Below are 21,913 nucleotides of genomic sequence, written 5' to 3' on the forward strand. Positions count from 1 at the left end.
CGCCACTTCCGCAGTCTGACTCCCACTTTGGCCACAACACGCCTGTCTTCCACTCCAAGCGCTCGGACTCGTTCGGATCCCGGGGCGAAATTCGCACGCTGGGGCCCCGAGGCGGTTCTGATCTATTATAGCAGATGAGTTGCCCCACCATTCAGAATCCTGTCCATTGTCTTGTTAATCACCTTTCATTACGGACTGCCCAGGACCGTCATAAAGCTTTTAATATTAATAAGGCCCAGCGCCCCAGCCCCCGCACCGCGGTCCCGAACTACCCAGCAGACAGCGCAGGTGTCGCGCTGCAACCTGTTCATTTGGCCGGGGCGGGAGTGTCTCAGGGTTAGCTCGCTGCGCTGGGGGTGGGGAAGGCAGGTGGTACCGGGTTCCAAAACAAGATCAGTAAGAAAAACAAAAAACAAACACAAAAACTGTGTTCCACACAAAGAGGTTTATTTAGTTCCAATGTGTGCGCCAGAAGAGTTGTTTAACTCCAAGGGACAGGGGAGGTGAGAGCTGGGGGTGGGGAACGAAAGGGTCCGCTAAGGCTGGGACGTGACATTTCCTGTGGTGAAGCTTGCATTGGCTGCTAATAGAGATCTAATTGATGAGTGAAGTCCCATTTCCGCGCGCTCTCCTTTATTGCTCCATCCAGTCTGTTGCAAAATATAACCTTAATTTGATTTAGCAATTCCTCCAGGATTCGGTGCGAGCTTCCAGCCCAGAAAAAAAAAAATCGTTATTAAGAAAGTTAAGAGTACAGACTTGGATTCGGTGTGTTGCCTTTTGAAATCTTGCCCCAGCTCCCAGCATTTAGCACTTTCTCTTTTTGTAATCGCCCAGTCTTTTATGATCATTAATATCCGCGTGCTCGGGGATCAGGGCAGCGCGCATTTGTTGGGGATGCAAATTGGTATGGTGGCGCAAAGGTCCGGGGGGTGCGTGGGCCGCGGGCTGGAGCAGCCTGCCGGAGGGGATTCGCGCGCAGCCGGAGTGGTTTAGGGTTTCGTAATCCCATCTCTGCCCCACAATTCCCGCAGAGGCCACCCAGGGACTGCAGCGGCTGTGAGCGGAAGCTGTCTAGTGCCAGGTGCTATGCTGATGACCAGGGCTGAGGAGGTGTCTTCACTGCCACCTTAGCTTCCCCGTAAATTTTAGAAGTAATAGCACAGGGCTTAGGGTGAAGTTCACTCCCATACAGATGCCTGGCACATAAAATAGTTGTTTGGGTGCAAGAAGAGGTCCAGGGGCTACTACTTTGGGCCCCCAGGTGGTGCTGTATGAGATCGAACTTGATTTTTATCTGTAACACAAAGTGGATGTTAAGAGGCCCACATAAGGTTATGGCTTTCTTCCTCCCTTCCTTCCTCCTTGCCCCTCTTCCCTGCTCACAACCAGTGAAATGCAAGTCCTTCTCTACAACTAAGTGGTTCCAAAAGACTAATTTCACTCTATCAATATCAGGATAACAGGCCTATGGTGCTTTTGTTTGTTTTTACTATTTCCTTCTTTTCTTTCTCCTAATAGACTGGGGAAAACCCTTAGGGAAGTACATTTGTATCTGGATATTTGATATCACATCCTAGACCTTGTACCAAAAAGAAAAAAAATACATGAACAATAGTGTCGTCCTGAACTTCTCTTTTCTGAAGTTGTAAAGGAGAAACAAGGAGGTGTAAACCCATCAATTACTAGCCATATGACCTTGGTTAAGTTCAATTTTTCTTAGCCTTGGCTGTTTTGATTTTAAAATGACATTGAAAATATGATTCCTGCTCTAGCTAGGCTGTTGCAAGGTAATGTGTGAGGAAAAACTCTTTTAATTTGTTTATACACAAAAATGAAATAATCATAATGAAAACTCAAAAGTAGAAATCTGAGTTGCTACCCAGTAGAGTAGCAGTTAGAAAATTTGTGGAAGTCTCTTTTCCCCAAATTAGAACTGGGTTGTTAGGCACAACTTAGAACTAGATTGTGTCTAAGTTACCTGGATGGCACTTTGATGATTCATTTTGCTCTAGAAGCCCCTAAATTCAGTGTCAGTTTCCAACCAGCATTTGCATCTGTCAATCTGAAGACACTTCACTTTCTGTGAAACTGTGGTCTCCAATTTCACCAGCAACACATGAGTTCTTTAAGAAGTAAGACTGAGGCATGCATGCTTTTCAGCCTGGGACGATCACTTAATTTCCCAAGTGTACCTCTAAAGAAGTAGACCCCTGGCCTGCGAGAAGAGTAAAGTCTGAGCATCTGGTGGCCGTGGTGTAAGTCATCCTGGTCACCCTGTCCCCCAGGTTTGTGCAGCCTTTTTCATGTCTGCAAAGGGGAACAGTGGGAAGGAGTGCTGAGGCATTCCTGGGCCCCACAGCTTCACTGCAGTGCCCTTGATGGGTTTAATGAGGCGGAACACCATGAAGGGGATGTGAACTGGTCCAAATGATTGATGAAGCCAGGGGCAAAGCCCAGGCTTTTCCAGATAAAGCCCCATACAGCCTGTGATAAAGGCGGGATAGTGGCAGGGCTGGGCTCCTTCAAAAGCTGTGGCCCAAATGCATTGGGAAGAAACAGGGAGGGAAGGTGCTCTGTTGTTACCTAATCAGTTCATGCACTAAGCCACCAGCCGCAGAGAGCAGGGGAGGGCTGCAGAGGAAGTGGGGAGGGTAAAAGGCGAACCTACACACACACACACACACACACACACACACACACACACACACACACACACGAGCTGCCTCTCTTCCTCCCTTCTGGCTTAAAAGGGCTAGATCAGTATCAGCCACCACAGATGTCTGGGTACTCAGCATGGGACCTGGGTATTCCCTTCCACAAGGCAGAGAGAGAGGGAGCAAATGCCCAAGAACAGCAAAAGTAACTGGTCCATGGCTTGGCAGGCCTTACTCAGTGTTAAAGCATCTTCTGGCTCTCTTCCTAAGTATGAGAAGGCAATTATTAAAACAACAGGCGCTAGTCATTGAAAGTGAGAGAAAGAGGAGGAAAAATCCCAAATCCACTCAGGAATTTCAATGAAAAATATTTGTTCTATTTCTTTGTTATGAACAATGAAAATAAAAAAAGACTCATGGGCTTACAGTAAAAACAAAATTAGGCTGGGCATGGTGGCTCATGCCTGTAATCCTAGCACTTTGGGAGGGCAAGGCAGGAGGATTGCTTGAGCTCAGGAGTTTGAGACCAGCCTGGGCAACATAGTGAGACTTCATCTATTAAAACAAACAAACAGAAACAACAACAAATAAAACTAAGCATCCATTTATTTTCTACATATATTATTTTCTAAAGATGGTGTACTATAGTTCTTACAATGAATAAACAAAAAAGATAATCATTTGGCGAGAAATAATCAGGGAATTAGAGTGTACAATGGCTGGAGAAGCAGTAGTTGCAAAATGAGCCTAAATACACTTAGAGCAGGTGACACTCTCCAGTTAAGCTACTGAGGGCTACTAAATAGAGTGAGAGTTGGAAAAAATGTGGCCTTTTCTTCCTCCAGAGCACCAGGGGCTGTTGGGCAAACACAGTCTCTTTTTTCCACAACCCAGTATTAATTCATAAGCACTTGTAGGTGCAGAGGGATAGGAAACATTTCCATCTATGTAATGGAAATTTTGGTTTTTGGTAGTGACGTCACTTACACACAGTTGTTCCTATGTAACTTCTACCTGTAAGTTTTAGTCGCGAACTGGAACTTGTTTTCAATTTTTCTTGCATGGTCATAGCTATATCTGATTATATTCTGTGTTTGGAAGATGGCTGGTAATGGAGCAGTGGCCATGAAGCTGTGAGAACCGTGTGGATGAGAGGCTCAAGAGAGACCACCTCTTCTATTAAAAAAAATTTACCTGAACATCAGCTTCTTCTATATCATGTAACACTTGCATAAAACAGTAATTTATTCTATTTTCACTATTCATGCCTATCAACTGCAGATTAGTTCTAGTTCTTTTATCCCTGTGCTTTCAGTTTAGAAGGCCAGCTTCTGAGGATAGTGTCCTGTCTATGGAATGATTGCATATTGCATTACAAACAAGTAGAAATTAATAAATAAATTCTGTGTTTATCATTTAAAAGAGAAAGGTGGAAAATGATGGTTTTCATTTTCCTCGTTTTCAACGAGGAAAGATATTTTAAAATTAGCTTTTTCTCCGATTGTAAAGCAATACATATTATTTAAAAAAGTTTTTTTGACTATGCTTTTGTATGCTTCTTTAGAAAATAATATTTTATGATCACGTCTTAACATGTTCATGTTTGTGATGATTCCCTTGAAAATCTTCCTCAATATATTGTATAAATGTTCATCCTTTTCTTTCTTTCTTGAGCTCCTACATACTATATGCTTCCGGAAATCTTTTGGGGAAGATAAGACAAGGCCTGAAAAATTTAATCTTGAACACAACAAAGGGCTCATTTGAGATTAGAGGGAGACCATAAACTTTTATAAACAACATTTAACAGCAGTCAATATCATCTACATAAAATCTCTGTGGCCACATCATTTGTCAAATTAGGTTGTAGAATTGAGATAATTCTCCATACAATTTGGCTGAATGTCACACATTTTCCCTAAAAGTAATTTTACACTGACTAGATATTATAAAGTATACAACTCTAATTGTGCATGTTTTTCAGAGAAAAAAGGAGAGATTTCAAGCCCAAACTCTCTAATTTATTAAACTAAGTTGATTTTGCTGGTTAAATAACTGCTTAGCTCTCCCCTTCTTGTTGTCTATGAATAGAATATAAATGCAAGGTTTTTGGAATAAAAAGTCTGTTGTGTGTCTCTGAGTCCTTGATATTAAGTAGAAGTATCTAGTTTTGTTACTCTAAGGAGAGAGCAAATTGACTTTCCTCGAAGTTGGCCTAAATTTCTGATTGAGGGTCCCAGGAGCTTTGATGGAGAAGGAACTTCCACAGCTGTAATGGGAGCCCTGTGGGCAATACGCTTACAGAAATTACTTAAGACAAAAATATGGTTAACTTCTTTTTTGCATCAATTATTTTCTAATACATGTTAGAAATAGATGCACTTGCAAGGCAGACTTGAATTAGCTGTGATATAGGACAAGCTCTGCTTTTTAATAGTTTCAAGTTTATGGTTATCTGAATTTTAAGAAAAATTGTAAGATAGATGGGTGAATCAGCACTTTTGTACCTTGAACACTGAAAAGTGAATGATTTTAAAATAAAACTTAAGTATATATGATTATTTGGGTTTAGAGACTATAAAAACAAATGTATTATGTTGTAATCATAATAAAGACATTAAATATGAGAAAAATTTTCTGGAAATGAGGTGTTTTTTTTTTAAACCCTATTTGACATTGCAGAATATATCTCTACGCTCTTTCCTCTCCCCATCCAATACAAATTTTGCTTTCTCACTAAAAAATAAAATAGTTGATTATTACCTCCTCTTTTACTTTGTTTTAAGGAAGGTCAAGGGAATGAGTCTAAAATTGTAGTTAAGCTTTTCAAGGGCTGGATTTTTACTTAATTTTCTTTTCATGATAAATAACATTATTTTATTATCTTATCCAAGCATTATTACCAAGGCTATATATATATTTGCATAGCTATTTCTTATGATTATAATTTTCCAGAAATATTTACTTAAAAGTACACAGGGAAAAATTTTGCTCTTCCTCTGAAAACTGGCTGGCTGTAGAATAAAAATGATGAAACTTTTTATGTGCTGAGTCCTCACTGGATCTCTAGGGAAAATTGGAAAGAAATGACAAAATAACTAGCGATGGTGACTGAAAAATTGCATTTGTTCAAGTGTAGGATGGAATTTCATAAACATTGGGATTTACATAACTGTTTATATGACTATAGAATTTCATAAGCAGGAAGTATTGGTGTTTGATATTTACATGGCTATAGTTTTAGTTCATTTGTTTGATAGTAATGCTGGTGGATTTTGTATACATTTAAATGAGGCTATACGTAGCTGCCCTCATAGTCTTTTTATTTTTATTCCTTATATCTTCCATGGTAAAAAATAAATCAAAGAAACCTCAACTCATGGGCTTAACTCAAGTCCAGATACTTTGGGCCACTTGATAAGCTTTGAGGTCCCTAAGTTAAATATACCAACATGATATTAAATTTTGGATCTTAGAGTCAAACATGTTTATCTATATTATGAATAACGAGATTTCTTCCCAGCTATTAAAATGTACTCTCAAATTAATTTATAAAAGAAGTTGGTCATTAGTAGTGCTTTACAAAGAACTTAGCTATGCAATTGTTTAAAGATATGGTTCATTCAAACTTGGAAGCTTAATGTTCATATGATTCATTTTTCTTTGCACGTATAAAAACGTGTTCCATATTTTCAGACCATTTCTCTATTCATTGATTTTTAAAATAAATGTCACTCACAGTCCAGAGTTCAAGTATCCTAAATACACTTTTCTAAGACTCTTTTTATTGTATAATTTTCCTGCAGGTCTTTATAAGAAACAGCATTTACCTCCACTTCTCCATATATTCTGTTCTCAGTAGGTCCTGCTTTATCATGAAAAATGTTTTCTTTATATATTCGCAATTTTTCCTGTGATTTTCATCAAATATTCTGGTTTAGTTAAAAAAATTTTAACAATTAGGAAGAAAAAGTGTCCACTGGAAGTAAATAAAATTCACAACAAAGATTAGCCAGGAAGCGTTCAATGTGCCTTGTTTGCCTGGCTTTCTTCCGAAGTCACTCTTGTCAGTGGTCAGTTATAATAAAGGAAGAACAAAGTTCCTTGATGTATACTGAAAAAAAGCTGCCTGCAGTTCTTTTCAATTGCTCCGTTGCCCAGGCAGGCCGGCCTCCAGCCAGAAGCCAGCAGGCAAAATTTAACAGCCACGCTTCAAAATGTTAGTAGCAGCTATCAATGCATCCATAACTCTTAGCCCTGTAGATATGGGGTCATCTTTCAATACTACCCCACTGTCATATACAACATTTGTCTTGTCCCACATTCAGCTGATTGTGTCAAACTATGGAGTGACTATATAATACACATGTACAATAGCACAATGAAAGCAATAATCTCCAACCCAGTTTCTTTATTTATTTGAGTGCTATTACAAAGTTTCCTGCAGTAAGGAGAAGCTGGGGAGGTGGCAACATGTTCCAACCCTGCAGTGGATTTTAGAGGAGTTGAAGCTCTGCAAGGCTGGAGTATAGAATGCAGTTGCTTTGCTTTTTATCCAAGAAACCAGCTTTTCCATTACTTTGATGACCAGTTTTGTTTTCCTAAATTCTAGTAGTCACTACTTATTTACATTATGCAGAATCGGTTTTCTTTTTTACTTGAAAATGTGTAATATGCTCAAATTTACATATTATGGCTAGAAAAATAATAGGTTATTTAAACAGCAATTTAACTCACCTTGATTTGAAGTCCTACTGGTGCTTCGACGGAAACAAATTCTATTATTTGCAAAAGTATTTCTTACTTTGTTGTAAATGAATCCAATTTACAAAATCATAATGAGATATTACAGGGATGCTTACCTTAGAAATTTTTCAAGTTGTTTTATCCATGTATAAAAGCTTTTGGGAAAAAAAGTTAACTTTGGAGAATTATTGCACGTTTTCTTTTGAACCTACACCTGCCATAAGTAGTGAAGTGTCAACAAGTCAATAGAAAGCATTTAATTATTTAGTCACTGGAAATTTCGGTTGATGAGACATTTAGATACAAGCCTGAATGACTGGATAAAATAATATTGAGAAGGACTGCACTCAATTTAGCAATATTACATAAAGCAGAGATTTATTATGCTAAACAATAGTAAACATTTAAAAGCCATAATACAAACACTCTTCTAATTCGGATTTCTATGAAGCTAGTAGGTAAATATCATTGTTGATTTTTTAGACCCTAATTTCCTTTTGTGATTATATTGCAGTATTTCTCAGCAATAAAGCGTCCACTTTTGCCATGGCAACATTATCAGAAAGATGAGAAAAAGAAAGAATGAGTTTCAGGAGAGAGGTGTTCTTTTCAGCAATCAGAGCATACGTTTTATTTAAGAATGTATGCCGGTATACAATTAATATGAAAATGACCATCAGAAAACAAATTACATAGGGAGAGGAAAGAGGATCTTAACTCAGGTAAAATGAACAATTTGTAATTCTTATACCCCACGGAGCAGAGAAAGAGTCACTAGAAGCAGAGTTAGTCTCCTTTGGAGTTATGTTCAATAAGAAAATGAACCTTGTAAATATCCTCGCAAAAGTCAATTCTCTTTCAACAGCCAAACAAAGCTCTTTGTAACACAGCTGCAAAGTACGTGGGGTTTTCAGCCACACTGTAATATTTTTATAGCCCCGCAGTCACCATCTATTCCATATACACAAACATCCGCGTACCCAGAAAATAATTGTGGATAATTCAATGTTCAGATTCGATAATGGATGCTCAAATAAATATGAGAATTCCAAGCAAATTTGTGCAAATGAAAAAAGATTTCCTCTGACATAATGGCATGGTGCAAGGCTGTGTGTAATGAGCTGTAATTTGTCTGGAAGAGCATTTTAAAGGGGTTGATCCATCCACTGGAAGGCCAGCAGCCGCTCCAAGTCTTGCAGCAGTGAGCCGGCCTGCCTCGTCTCGGAGGAAATTACACCACAAGCAAGCCAAATTTCTGACAACTTCCATAAATTATTTCAGATTTTCATATTTCAAATTTCATCTGCATTCATCATGTGAGTTTGACTGGGGAAAAATGTCTAGGAGGAGCTCTGCTAGCATTCAATGCAGCAGTCCCAGGAGCCTGCCCTGGGACTAGATAATTTAATTTCGTTTTGATTAGATTATTCTTGCTGCAGTCTACTGCCAATCTGAAGTATTGTGCCTTCTCTTCTACTTAACCTTCCTGCCCCATGCCTGCTCTAGCCTGCATGCAGCTCTCTGTATTGCAGAATATATTTGAACAATCAAAGTTAGGAGTTATTATTTTGCTTTCCATTGTCCATCCTTATAAAAGCACACATCTTTCACTGGGCTCCCTCTTCCCAGAAATCAGATTACTTCTTTTTTTTAGTTTGTAATATTGTTTACCATTTTCAGTGGAAAGTGCCCTGTAATTTAGGTGGAAAATCTAAAATCATTACTAAATCTCAGGATGATGCAATAGACCATAAATAAGGATCATCTTTAAAACAACTGTAATCATCACTAGGCGATACACAAGAGACTGAGAACAGGTAAATAATGAATACACCCATCCATTAAACTAAAAATCTATTGTAAACCAAAGTTATTTTTCAACCCTCTATCTAATGGTCAATGAAGAAAGCCCTCTGTAATCGGTCTTCAAGAGCAGGACATTAGAAATTCAGAATACACGCTCTTTGTAAACATGCAAAAGCATAAACATGATTAATTTATAAAAAATACTAGCACAATAGCAAAATAATCTGGGAAACAGACTCAGTAAGGTTTTAAAGAATGCCCTTAAATTAAATTTGAATACATGAAATGACAATTAACAGTAAATACAAACCATGAATATCTTGCAATGCATAATAACAATTTTTTTCTATTTTTAGAAAATGACTGCATTTATGTGAGATTCAATAACCAAGGAACACCAAAAATGTTTGTCGCTGACTAGGTTAGAAGCAGGATTATTAGGAACATAGATAAACAAACAAAGCTAATGTTGTTCTTTAAGTAATATCTATCACTTCCCCCTTATTGAGTTATTTCTTTAAACAATATAAGTTTTTTTGATGCTATGTGTCTAAACTGAGGACTTTAGCTTCTTTATTGTTCTCCATTTTGATGAAAAAAATTGAATTGGGGTCTGTTATATTGAATTTTGTTCAGTAAATATACTGAAATCATATTTTTGTTAGAAACTATCAATAAATCCAGTATAAGAAAAGTAATAAGATACAAATATGAACAGGACCTTTGCAAAGGAAATATTACAAAGAGAGTGTGTCCAGAAAATATGTTAGGGAATGTGTTTTTTCCCTTGTGCTAGGAGAAAATACAGAAAGAAGGGCAGGACACTGTGTTATTTTTAATACAGATTCTGTGCTTGAAATAAAAACAATTTGAACCACTGTATCACATGGTTCAACAAAAACACTTTCCCTGTATTGCAGTTAAAAAAATACAAAAGAAGCACAACTAAATTTTATTTTTTGAGACAGAATCTCACTCTGCCACCCAAGCTGGAGTGTAGTGGCAAGATCATAGCTTACTTCAGACTTGAACTTCTGGGTTCAAGTGATCCTATGGCCCAGCCTCCCCGTGGAGCTAGACTGCAGTTGCACACCACCATGCCCACCTAATTTTTTTTTTTTTTTTTTTTTTGAGAGATGGTGTCTCACTACGTCACCTAGGCTGGTCACAAACTCCTGAGCTTAAGTGATCTTCCTGCCTCAGCCTCCCAAAGTGCTTGGATTCCAAGGGTGAGCCACCACACCTGGTCCCAAATCTTTTTTTCTACATGAAAATGAGTTATTAAAAATATATCACACTTGATAAATAACGTTATTGGACGTTTTGCTGTCTATGTTCTAATGGAGCATATATGCCAGCCCCAATTGTTTCTTAACATCAATTTCAATAACATCTGTGGCTAAACCATCTATATTCAAAACTCCATTACATATTTTCTCAGTGATATCCTAGGAAAAAAGTTACAAGAACTTAACAAAATCTAGTTTGTGGTGGACAAATATTTTGATGCAATTGGTGGTGTTTATTCCCTCTAGTTTTTGGAGATATTGGAGGTAAAGGGGGAGAAAATTGAACATGTGGAATGTTATTTTTTTCCTACTTGTTTAATTGAATTGATACTATGGGAAAGGGGAAGTGATATAAAGTAAACTTTCTTCGTTCTGTGAAGAGTCATAATTTATTAGCGATACCTTACTGTCTCTTATGAAGTCAGACATTGGGTATTCACTGGTCACTTGGGGTGCTCAGTGCTTCTGCAGGGTCTTCACTTTTGTATGTCCTCATAGAAACAAAAACCTTAGGCCTAGAAAACTTTAATAACATTCTCTTCTGGTTTAGGCCCTTGAACAGTTATATATCCACTTGGGTATCAGTGGCAGTTGTTGAATAACTTCTCAATAAACAAAACATGAAAAGAAAAAAATTGTAATTCATTATTTTCAGCTTGTCTTGAGGTTCTAAAACTTGTTCTAATAAAATTAAATGTGTGCCCTTTTAAAGTTCTACCAAATCACTCTCTTGAATGTCTTTATGACTTAATGTGGGAGCCACTGTGCTATTTGGCAAGAAGGACTGGCAATTAAGCTTTTGTACCTAGTATTCAAATTTGAGAATGTCACTTTATTACTTTGATTTTTAATTATGGACTATGTCAGCAGAAAGACTTCCACTGAGTACAGTAAAAGAAAAAAAAAAAAACCTTCTTTCCTGGAAATGGCAGTCAATGAAGAGAAAAGCAGCATTCCTAGAAATGTATAATTTATGATTGAAGCAAGAGGCTCCTATGGATTATCATAAAGGTAGTTTTAAGCAAGGATGGAGACTGGTGGGAGGCTTCATATGGCTGGGTGCCTCTGGGAGTGGAGTTTTGGTTTCTGATGCTGGGGAAGAGCCTAACTATGTCAAGCCCTGTAAGCTGAACTCTGGAAGAAATGCAATTAATTATGTGTCTACACTGTAGAAGGGCTAACTCATCCCTTAGATACAGCAAGACTTTTGTTGCTGTTAAGAAGAAAAATTAAAGCTTTGATTTGGTAGGCTATTTTCTCAAGGTAGAGGCCCTCTAGCTTTCATTTAAAAACTCTCATCCCTCTTCCCCAACCCCTGCCAATAATTTAGAGGTTGTTACACTGCATAACTTCAGGGACCCCAGCCATATAGCATGCTATGGAATTTTGCTCTTGAGGGGCATTTTCATAAAATATCTTGGGACTAGTGCCCTCTGGTGTTGGGGAACTTAGGGGCTTTTGTGAAAGCCATTATTTTCCATTATTTATTTATTTAACTTTTTTTTGATGGGGGACGGAATCTCTCCCTGTCACCCAGGCTGGAATGCAATTTCGTGATCTCGGCTCATTGCAATCTCTGCCTCCAGGGTTCAAGTGATTCTCCTGCTTCAGCCTCCCAAGTAGCTGTGATTACAGGTGTCTGCCACCATGCCCAGTTAATTTTTTGTATCTTTAGTAGAGACAGGGTTTCACCATGTTGGCCAGGCTGGTCTCAAACTCCTGATCTCGTGATCCACCCACCTCAGCCTCCCAAAGTGATGTGATTATAGGCGTGAGCCATTGCACCCGGCCCTTATTTTAATTTCAGAGATACATGTGCAAGTTTGTTCTATAGATAAATTGTGTGTGCCTCGGGGGTTTGGTGTCCACATTTGGTGGTACCCGATAGGTAGTTTTTCAATCCTCACCTTCCCCTGACCCTCCAACCTCAAGTGGGTTCTGATGTCTGTCATTTTCTTTCTTTGTGTCCATGTGTACTCAATGTCCAGCTCCCACATATAACTGAGAACATGCAGTGTTTGGTTTTCTGTTTCTGCTTTAGTTTATTTAGGGTAATGGCCTTCAGCTTCATCCATGTCACTGCAAAGGACATGATTATGTTCTTTTTTATGGTGAAAGCCGTTCCTGAATGGTCTGTGTTACGTTCCTTTCTGCGAAGAAGAGAAGACAGTAATGGGAAGAGGGAAAGGAACCATTGGGTTCCATGTTTTTCTCCCTCAAGTGCAGCCCCTAATTTTCCCTTCTACTTCATGTGGGCTTTTCCAAGCCACTGTGGAGAAGTACGTAGCTTACCAGTTTGGATCTGCCCAAATGAAGGGCTGGTAGAGTGGGAGACCAGCCTGGTTGTACCCTGAAGCTATCTCGCATTTTGACCTCCTTCAGTAGTCAGAGAATCTTAGGTTGCCAAATCAGACAGGCATCTCTTCATGTGTCAGAGTGGCAATGCTGCATTAGAGATAAGACCCAAAGGCCAATGGACTTGAACATGTCCACCAAAGGTGACTCTTCTTGAGTCAAACGGAGGCCTTCTTACTTTGAGGCACTTATTTAGGCCAGAAAATCAGGTTTCTATTATGCAGATTTGCATTATTGGTAGAATTCATTCATTACTTAAAAAATTGTTACCTAAGAAAATGTAATAACTGGCTGAAAGACCAAATCCATCATGTTTTAACCTCTAATTGAGAAAAGAGGACATAGGGTCTTCTGGCAGAGCATAGGAGGAAGATCAGAAAAATCACCTTTCTTGGGTTGATTTCTTCTTCTGTAAAGTAGGGTGACTGGAATAGATTCTGTCTTAAGTTGTAAAATGTACTGAAAGTAATTTGAAATGTACAAATAAAGTATAGAAATTTATCAATTTAAATTTTATCTTAAGATAACCCAGAAAAAAAATGTAATTTGTGTGCTCTTGATGACACTTTCTTGAGTAGGGGAGACATAGTCGTTTGTTAGAGCCAACACCCTAGGAGTGGGAGTATGTCAGCCTGATGGCATCACCTGCTAACAGTGTGGCAGTGTGAATGATTTAGTTTATTTAGGATAATGGCCTTCAGCTTCATCCATGTTGCTGCAAAGGACATGATCCCATGAACATGAAGACCCCTAAGGCAGCCTCTATCTGTGACAATCAGTGGACTTGGGTCAATCCCAGGGCACATCTGTAAATTAGGGAGGTTTATCTTTGGTATTTCCCTGCTCTTTTCTTTTTTGCCATTCATCTTCCCCTTTTCCACATGTATCTACCCTATTTCTTCTATCTCTCCCCTCAGCTTGCACCTTGTCCTTGCCTGTTTCTTTCCCCCAAAAGATATGCACCTATTCTGGTTGTTCTACTCCAAGCTAGTTTTTCTTTTTCTTAAATGAAAATAGGGTCTCCCTATGTTGCCTAGGAACTCCTGGGCTCAAGCAATCCTCCCACCTCAGCCTCCTGAGTAGCGGGGACTACAGGCGTGCACCACCATGCTTACCTCTAGGCTAGTTTTGTAAGGTATAGTTCATGTTATCCTGGTAGTGTTCAAAATTATTTTGCATAGTACCTGGACAAATATTTGAAATGTTAGTAATTAAGTGTTAAATTGTATTTGAAACACAACTTGTACATCATGATTCTGAGATATTATCACGTAGGGCTAGGCTAAAACAGGAATATATATTTTCTTTCTTTCTTTTGTTTTTTGAGACAGAATTTTTGTTCTTGTTGCCAAGGCTGGAGTGCAATGATGTGATCTCGGCTCACCACAACCTCCACCTCCTGGGTTCAAGCAATTCTCCTGCCTCAGCCTCCCGAGTAGCTGGGATTACAGGCATGTGCCACCACTCCTGGCTAATTTTGTATTCTTTGTCTTTTTTTTTTTTTTTTTTCCGAGACGGAGTTTCGCTCTTGTTGCCCAGACTGGAGTGCAATGGCGCGATCTCGGCTCACCGCAACCTCCGCCTCCTGGGTTCAGGCAATTCTCCTGCCTCAGCCTCCTGAGTAGCTGGGATTACAGACATGCGCCACCATGCCCAGATGATTTTTTGTATTTTTAGTAGAGATGGGGTTTCACCATGTTGACCAGGATGGTCTCGATCTCTTGACCTCGTGATCCACCAGCCTCGGCCTCCCAAAGTGCTGGAATTACAGGCGTGAGCCACCGCGCCCAGCCCCTAATTTTGTATTTTTAGTAGAGACGAGGTTTCTCCATGTTGCTCAGGCTGGTCTCCAACTTCCAACCTCAGGTGATCTGCTGCCTCACCTTTCCAAAGTGCTGGGATTACAGGCATGACCCACTGCGCCCAGCTGGAATATACATTTTCTATAAATAAATTAATTTAAATGAAATAGTAAAGTTTATCATGAGATGGAAGTAATCAGGAAGGGGGTACCTAAAGGTCTGAAATTGGGAAACATCTGAATAGATTAATTTTTGTCAAAGAAATAGGAAATCTTTTAGTGAGCTTTACTCTCACTCCAAGTACTAGAAAATCACAAAATAACAGTGGCCTTAAGTGACAGAAATAGAAACTATTTGCCATGGAAACTCCAAAGCTATTATGTATAGTTAATTTTCTTTGTGTGGTAATTCCAATGCTGCTGTTTACTATTTTTGATGACTCTTGCTCATGGTGTCTTGGTTTTTTGTGTGTTCTGTGATTTTTGACCAAGAGCTCTTATTCCTTGGGTAATTAATTACCTGGGAATTTATTTGAAGTATGGATTGAAGAATTTGTTTTTCTAGGTTCTTTGGGTGAACCACCCATCCAGAACTACTTTAAAGTAAATTCTAGACTTGAGGTTTTTCAGATCTCTAAGGTAATATGAATTTAAACTACAAACTCTTTTATTTTTTTTTATTTTCAGTTATCTTTCAGTGAATGGCATACAAACCGTTTTGAAGGCCGACTTTCACTTACTATCTATGGCAGAGGTGACGGAGGAGAGGTTTCCACCTGCACTTCTCTGCTTGATGCCACCGTTCAAGAAAGGAGCTTTTCTTGCCATCTTCCTGGAGAATGGGTTTATTTCCACTTTACCTTCGCCTGAGCACTTTGTCTCTCATCCTTTATGCTATGAAACCCCAAGTCCCAAATCATGTGGGCTCAACAAATACTTCCTGTTGGTAATTTGACTTCAGTGCCCTACATACTTTTCTGGATTCCTGCTTTATTTAATGAATTTTTGGCCTGTGGATATTTGTTACTTTACTTACTTCTTGATGCATTTACAAAGTTTAAAAAGTACTTTAAAAAAAAACTCTCACAGATAGTTGAATGGGGATGTAAATTGGTACAACCACTTTGGAAAACTGTTTGGCAATATATACTAAAGCTAACCCTATGCACACCTATGACCCAACAATTTCATTCTTGGGTGTGTAACCAACAGAAACATATATACAAATTCTCCAGAAGACACTTATAAGAATGTTCACAGCAGCTTTATTATAGTAGCCTTAAAACTAGAAACTATACAGGCACCCATCAAGAGAAAGGTTAAATAAATTGTGGCATATTTATATTAAGTATAGTTTATGCCACTATACTGAGATGGGGAATGAACAAAGTACGATTACATGTAATGACATGAATGTATTCCATAAGCATAACTAAAGAACCCAGACACAAAAGAGAATATACTTTGTGATTTCATTTACATAAGATTCAAAATCTATGCTGTTAGAAGTCAGGGTAGTGATTACTCTTGGATGATTAGTAACTGAAATGGAACTCAAGGGAGGCATTTGTGGTGCTGATAATTTGTTCTTTCTTTCTTTTTTTTTCTTTTTCTTTTTTTACATCATTTAAAAATCTTTCTAGTGGGAAGAGTGATCAGAGTAAGTGGTTTGTCACATTTCACTTAATGAAAATGGATTTTGTTTGGCTTGACATTATATTTCTAGCATCTAGCACAGTATTTGGCATATAGTAAGTGCTCAATAAATATTGGTAGCAGCCATACATTTAGAACTTAATTTTTTAAAAGATGTGATTATTAGTTGACCAGTTTTTTAAATTTAAAAAATTACAGAAAATAATTGATATGCACTTTAGAAGTATAATTGATACTCTAAAAATGTGAACTGAACAGATTATATTACTTTATTCCCAGAAAGCCATAGGATAAGTGAAGGAGGCTCAATTTGTTCCTTAATTTAAAAGAGGCCAAGTGTGGTGGCTCACACCTGTAATCCCAGCACTTTGGAAGGTGGGAGGATTGCTTGAGGTCAGAAGTTCAATACCAGCCTGGGTAACATAGTGAGACCTGTCTCTATCACAAAAAAATTTTTTTTTACTTCAACTTTTATTTTAGATATAGGAGCTACATGTGCAGATTTCTTACATGGGACTATTGTGTGATGTTGAGGTTTGGGGTATAGATCTCATTACCCAGTTGTGAATGTAGTACCCAATAGGTAGTTTTTTTTTTTAGCCGACCCTCCCTCACACCCCCTCCAATAGTCTTCAGTGTCTATTGTTCCCATATTTATGACCATGTATGCTCAATGTTTAGCTGTCACTTGTGAGAACACGTGGTATTTGGTTTCCTGTTCCTGTGTTAATTTGTTTAGGATAATGGCCTCCAGCTCTGCCCATGTTGGTGCAAAGGACATGATTTCACTCTTTCTCATGGCTGCATAGTATTCCATGGTGTATATGTACCACATTTTCTTGATCCAATCTACCATTGATGGGCACCTGGGTTGATTCCATGTCTTTGCTATTGCTATTGTGAATAACATAGCAATGAAGCTGATGATATGACTCTATGCCTAGAAGATCCTAAAGACTCTGCCAAAAGGCTCCTAGAACTGGTAAACAACTTTAGTAAAGTTCCAGGATACAAAATCAATGTACAAAAATCAGTAGCATTTCTATACACCAACAATGTCCAGACTGAGAGTGCAATCAAGAACAAAATATTTTTAAAAATTAGCTGGGTATGGTGGCATGTGCCTGAAGTCTTGGCTACTCAAGGGGCTGAGGTGGGATTGCTTGAGCCCAGGAGTTTGAGATTACAGAGAGCTAAGATCATGCAACTGCACTCCAGCCTGGGTGACAGAGTAAGACCCTGTCTTAAAAATAAAATAATAACAGAATGTTCTTAGGATTGGTATATGGATACAAGGAATTCTTATGTTCTTTCTATTTTAGATGTTTTGGGCTATCTCAAAGGGCAAAGAGTAAAAGTAATTTCCCCAATGAGAAGGAAAGAGAGAAAAAAAGCCCCTTTACAGAAGTTCAAATTATATTTAGGTGTGAGGACATTTTACTGAGGAAGTTAAAGCTTATAGCTGAAAAATGTGATCACTCTGTGGCGAAACCTTGGTGAGTAGCCATGTGACCTTGACCAAGTCTCCCATCCTCTGTTTCCACTATTTCATTTACAAAATGAGAAACAAGCACTAGGTTTCCTTCAAAACTAAAATTCTATGATTGTGCAACCTCATCTAATTATAGAAAAAACTAGCTTGAATTACTTTAAAAATAAGAATGATAAACCATTAAAAAGGAAAGTTAGTTTTGTTAATTTTAAAGTAACAAGATACAATATTACGTATGATAAATTTTGTGTTGCTTAGTAGAGGTCTTTTCAGGGGCCTTGATTTAGGATTGAATAAGATTTGTAGTTAGAATGTAGATTATTTAAAGTTTCTTCTGTGTTTTGGTAGATATCACCATAGCAGACACCTTGTGGCTCACTGCCCCACTAAGCCTGTTTCTCCTTCTTCCTGGGCACATACCTAAGTGTTCTTTCTCAGCCTCCTTTATAGTAAGGTGTGGTCACGAGTGTTCTGGCTGATGGAGCATTGGTGGCAGTGATATGTACCGCTTCCATGCCTGGCCCATGGGCATCTCCCACCCAGGATCCTCCAGCCTCTTGCCCTTTGGCGGCATTTGGCAGCATTGTAACCTCATTAGTCTTATGTTAAAGATGGCAGAGCCACAGGTGGGGGGATTCTAGTCTCTGAGTTACCACTTGGAGGAGAGATGCTGTCCAGTTGGGAACAGCTGTTTTGGTCTTTTCATGAGCATGAAATAAATATCTATCATATTTGATCCATTATATGTCTTGAATTTGAATTATATGCTATTAATGGGTATTTAACTAAACAACTCTCACAAAATTGAAATGTGGCTTAAAAGAGAAACTAGATTGAAGAGAATACTAATGAATGATTCAAAAAAAGCAAATAGGAAAATGGCAGAGCCAATGTTTCTCCTACCCAGAATATCCTTAGGAAGAATAGGTTTGCTAATAAGACTAGGTTTTGTCCTCCCCCACATTCTCCAGGAACTGAGCCAATCATCACAATACTGACATTAGGAAGGCCTCAGAGTAGGGTGGAAAGGGTAGAGACTTTGGATTCAGTTAGGCTGAGTTTTACAACCCAGTGCCTCAATTTTCTCATCTATAAAATGGAACTAATAATATCCACCTTGCTAGGTTGTTAGTGGTAAAACATTGTAGTTAAAAGCATGAAGTTGGAAGGAGACTACCTAGAACTGAAAACTGGCTTTGCCATGACCTGGCTAGAGTAAAATATATAAATTCTTTGAACTTCAGTTTCTTCATCTGTAAGATGGGGATAACATATACTTCAGAGAGTTACTGTGAGAATACACGCAAAGTATTCAGAACAGTGCTTGACACAAAGATGTATGTAAGTGTCTATTAGTATTGTTATTGTTGCAAAGATTAACGAGAATATTGACAAACCTTTTTCACATTGTAGACATCATTAAAGGGCAATCATGCATGAGGCAAAGATGTTTGGCAATACTTGTTGGCACGTAAAAAAGGCGGAATCTTAGTTTGATACTCTCCACATGCCCAATATACTATTGTTCAGACATTTTATTTTAACCCATTTCTGTTTATCCAGTATGTGCTGGTCTGATGTGAAATAATTTAATTCCATGATTTAACAGGTTATTGCATTGAGAAAAAAATACAGCCTATAGAAATAAATCTGTCCTTCAAGACCAAAAGTTGAGAGCTCATATACATAGCATTAAGTATATGCTGTCTTCTTCATACTGAGCTGCATGCCAACCCTATACACCAGACTATGATGAGTAAGGCCAGACATGCTTGCTCCCTTAGCAAGGCATCATTCAGATGGGGTAGAATATGATTTTTTATTGTGTTCTTTTACCAGTAAAACATTTTTGAGCAGGTACTCTCAAAATAAGTATATATTTACCTATAAACCATCTTTACTTAATGTTCATATATTTAAATATACATACTTATATACTATTCACTAGTATCCTTATATAGCATTAAATTATAATATTTACAGACAAGTAGACATTTTAACAGGATGAAATAAAGGACATTAAATGTAGTATAAAAGGTATTCCTAATCATGATAGCTTCGTGCTATCAGTAGCCAATACCTCAAGGCTAAATATATAGCGAGGGTGAGTTTCATTGGTAATGAGGGTGCATGTTAATTCATATTTCAATTAGGATATTTTCTTGATAATTTCAAAATTGGCTGACTGTGTCAGGTCTGATTAGATCATACTTTTTAAAAAACTTCATATTGTAGCTGAAGAGCCTTTCTAGGAGAAGAAGGGTAAATTCTACTTTTTTCTTTTCTTTTTTTCTCTGAGACAGAGTCTCATTCTGTCATTCAGGCTGGAGTGCAGTGGTACAACCTCGGCTCACTGCAACCTCTACCTCCTGGGTTCAAGCAATTCTTCCTGTCTCAGCCTCCCAAGTAGCTGTGATTACAGGCGCCCACCACCATGCCCAGCTAATTTTTGTATTTTTTAGTACAGATGGGGTTTCACCATGTTAGCCAGGCTGGTCTTGAACTCCTGACCTCAAGTGATTAGCACACCTTGGCCTCCCAAAATGCTGAGTTTACAGGCGTGAACCACCATGCCTGGCCAAATTCTACCATTTTCAAATTGCATTTGCTTCATGTATTAGTCTGTTCTGGAACTGCTATAAAGAAATACCTGAACAGGGTAATTTATTTAAAAAGAGGTTTAATTGGCTCACAGTTTCGTAGGCTCTAAAGGAAGCATGGCTGAGGAGGCCTCAGGGAACTTGACAATCATGGCAGAAAGCAAAGAGGAAGCAGGCACTTCTTACATGGCCAGAGCAGGAGGAAGAGAAAGAAGGGGGAGGTGCCATACACTTTTAAACAACCAGATCTCGTGAGAACTCACTCACTATCTTGAGAACAGCAAGGGGGAAATCCGCCCCCATAATCCAATCACCTCCCACCAAGCCCCTCTTCCAACATCCAGGATTACAACTCAACATGAAATTTGGGCGGGGACACAAATCCAAACCATATCACTTCGTTAGTATGATATTCAGTTTGTGGTTTCTCCTCTTAAGTAACATTTCTACTTTGCTAATTTAGTTAAAGTTGCAAAACACAATTCTTTTGTTTTTTATTTTTTGTGAGACAGGGTCTCACTTTGTCACACAGGCTGGAGTGCAATGGCTCAATCATGGCTCACTGCAGCGTCATCCTCCTGGGCTCAATCAGCCTTCCTGACTCAGCATCCTGGTTACTGGGACTACAGTCACATGCCACTTAATTAACACATACCCAGTTAATTTTTTATTTTTTGTAGAGATAGGGCTTTGCCGTATTGCCCAGGCTGGTCTCAAACTCCCGGGCTCAAGTGATCCACCAGCCTCAGCCTGCCAAAGTGCTGGAGTTGCAGATGTGAGACACTGTGACTGGCCCTGCAAAACATGATTCTTTATCTATTAAACTGGGGCACAATCTAAATTGCACTATGTTTCAATATGCCACCAGCAAACAAAGATGTGAAGAAGGCTGTAGATGCCCCTGCCCTTTCCCTGGGAGAGACCTTTCGGACACATGAATCTGTGACAGAGGGACTGAATGAAGCAAGGTCAATCCATATTTTTCAGGTTACTCAAGTTAAATTTCTGACTTTTGAGTCTAAAAATGTAAACACAAGCAGAAGTTCTAATATTTTCCTATTGAACATCCAAAAGGGGACTGGGTGCCCTCACCTCACTTTTGTCCTCACATGTAGACTGTCTCACTCATTCTCTTGCAACATCCTGGCTGTGGATGTTGTTGAATGTTTTTCTGAAGATCTCTCGCATGATCTGAATCTTCTTCAGGTCTACCAGATCTTCCCCATGGGAAAGAGAATGTTACGTTCTGTAATACGACATTTGTAATTGAAACCTTAGCAATGGAGGCAGAAGAAACCTGAGCAGGCGGGTTTAAGGCCTGACCTTGGAGGCCAGGGCTAGGATAATAGTTCCATAGTGTCAGGAACCTAGCTTCTATGTTGTTTTTTTTATTCTTCCTCTGCACTGCTGGGCTCCTCTCTCATGTTAAAATGGCAGTTTCAGTACTGCCATGATGTCTGATTCCAGACAGAGGGAAGAAGGAAAGGGAAACAAAAGGGCACACTGTTTTT

Source organism: Cebus imitator, unplaced genomic scaffold, assembly GCF_001604975.1.
Source record: "Cebus imitator isolate Cc_AM_T3 unplaced genomic scaffold, Cebus_imitator-1.0 Scaffold173, whole genome shotgun sequence".
In the NCBI taxonomy this organism is placed as follows: domain Eukaryota; kingdom Metazoa; phylum Chordata; class Mammalia; order Primates; family Cebidae; genus Cebus; species Cebus imitator.